We start from the raw sequence: 2,133 nt of genomic DNA, 5'->3' as shown, positions 1-2,133 counted from the left end.
CGTAGCAATGTTCCATGAAATGTTCGGCAATGTGCGCCAGGCTTAAGATATCAAGACATATTGTTCTCATTCTATTCAATTAAGAGCAAATCACATTGATCACCTTTCCTTTTGTAAAAAATACAACGGCACCAAATGTTCAAAACTTCATCAGAACAGAAAATTTATGGCAATATTATAATGTTTGTTTGTTGTCTCGTGCTTATGATTTGTTCCCACTGACCACTGAAATCATCGCTAATCAGTGTCAGTATGTTAAAATTAAGATGGCGAATTCTGTTTTGACAACAAAGATTACAAGTTGTTTTCGCCACATTTGTCTATAGAAGGTTCTCTATCTACATATCATTAGAATAAGCACAAGTGTTCTGAAAAAACGTGAGTGAAAAAAGTGCCATTACCAAACAATCCTATATATACTAAGTAATGTTCCTACATGTTAAATACAGATAGATACTCCAGATAATTTCATTAGCTTTATCATCCTTTATGATACCAGACTTGTCAGAGAGACCTTACATTATCAGCTTATGATGTGTGTTCTTCCACTAGACCCTATATCTAACACTATAAAAACGCTGAAGGACAGTTCCTTCTCTCTCGCAAAATATTGCAATACAAAATCATAAACTCTTTCCTAAGACCCCACCAAAGTTGAATGTCAAAACGGCACACCCCAGGCCATAATAAAAACATTGTTTGTTTGCCCTCAGCCAACCGACCCGCCAAAAAGAGGCCGACTCAAAAAAATTTATTGATCTTTCCCATTCTTTTTTTTCACACAATAAATCTGTAGGCAGGACATATGTACCAAGCAAAACAAACATTCCACATAAAAGGTATCTCCACACAAGCATGTAGACACCATGCTGAATTTGTAAAAAGACCCGGGCCCCCTAAAAAAAAGAAGCCTACCCACCTACCCAAACTTTTCAGCCTGCAGCTGGGTTTACACTGACGATTTTGTGTTGCCGAATTGCCAAATTGTACGAACTTGGCCAGTTGGCAACTGACAATCGGCAGTGTAAGCGCAAAAGTTGGACGACCAACCGATCGGGCGCAGCGAGTTGGGAAATTAGAACATGTTCTAATTTCGCCAAATCGGAGCGGTCGAGTCGGACGTTTTTTGCCAAGTGGCCAATCAGAGAACAGCAATCAGGTGTGTGCCTCCACCCTAGCGGGAGAGAACGTTTTTGCTATTGGCGCCACGCTGGCGGCGTGGAATACATGCAAAAATTCGTATAGGCGGCGCCCCGCGCGTACCTATGAGTCAATGTTAAAATTTTGCGCTTTGTATATTTATAGAGGTTGGTAGAAAGAAGAAAAACGCCAAGTCGCCTGCATAAAATCGGCCTAAAATCGTCAGTGTAAACCCAGCTTGAGTCGGGTGAGGGCAAACAAAGATTTTTTTTATTTTGGTCCCAGCTACATCAAGCAATGAAGTTTTTAAAAGCAGAATGTACAGAGGGTAGTACGCAGTGGAACTAAAGGGCAAAGTCTCACTGTATCTGCACACCGTGTACTAGAGCTGAGAGGGTCTATGTCCCCCGGGGTACTGCCGGAACGTACCCTGGTACTATCTAATATGCCGAACCGTACCTCGTCTACTCCACTAACGAGTCTAGGGAGTCGCCTACGCCTACTCCCTAACCCGAACCCGAACCCTAACCCTAATCCTAACCCTAACCATATCACTAACCCTAACCCTAACCCTAACCCTAACCATATCAAATAGTGACCAGGGTACGTTCAGGTATACCGGACCGTACCCAGGGTACGTTCCGGCAGTAACGTAACCAGCGACCGTTACCAGGCCCGTAACCAGCGAGTTTTGCGGGGGGGATCGAATTAGGTGACACCCGGAACTCGAAGGCGGAGCCCGAGCGCGGCGGGGGGTATGGGGGGCCCTCCCCCAGAAAATTTTGAAAAAATGGACCCCTTTAGCGCCATTCTGACGTATTTTCTGCTGCGTTTGAGCCTACATTTTCAAACCAGTTTTTTTGTAAAATAATGTTTATGTATTACTGGAAACAAAGATGGTTTAGAACATACACATACGATGTGTAAACCGTAAACTGTAAAATGCCGGCTATACATAACATAGCCACATATCATATCATCACATACATATCA

At 43.0% G+C, this 2,133-nt stretch overlaps 1 protein-coding gene across 1 annotated transcript in view; it reads right to left on the bottom strand.

Annotated features, from left to right (window-relative positions):
* LOC106805465 (solute carrier family 2, facilitated glucose transporter member 3-like) overlaps positions 1-2,133 on the bottom strand; it is a 37,201-nt gene that overhangs the window by 19,928 nt on the left and 15,140 nt on the right. The gene's annotated exons all lie outside the window — the stretch shown is intronic.

The sequence above is a fragment of the Priapulus caudatus genome, unplaced genomic scaffold, assembly GCF_000485595.1.
Source record: "Priapulus caudatus unplaced genomic scaffold, Priapulus_caudatus-5.0.1 Scaffold114, whole genome shotgun sequence".
Lineage (NCBI taxonomy): Eukaryota > Metazoa > Priapulida > Priapulimorpha > Priapulimorphida > Priapulidae > Priapulus > Priapulus caudatus.
The sequence above is the reverse complement of the archived record's forward strand: the minus strand, read 5'-3'. Positions and strand labels throughout refer to the sequence as shown.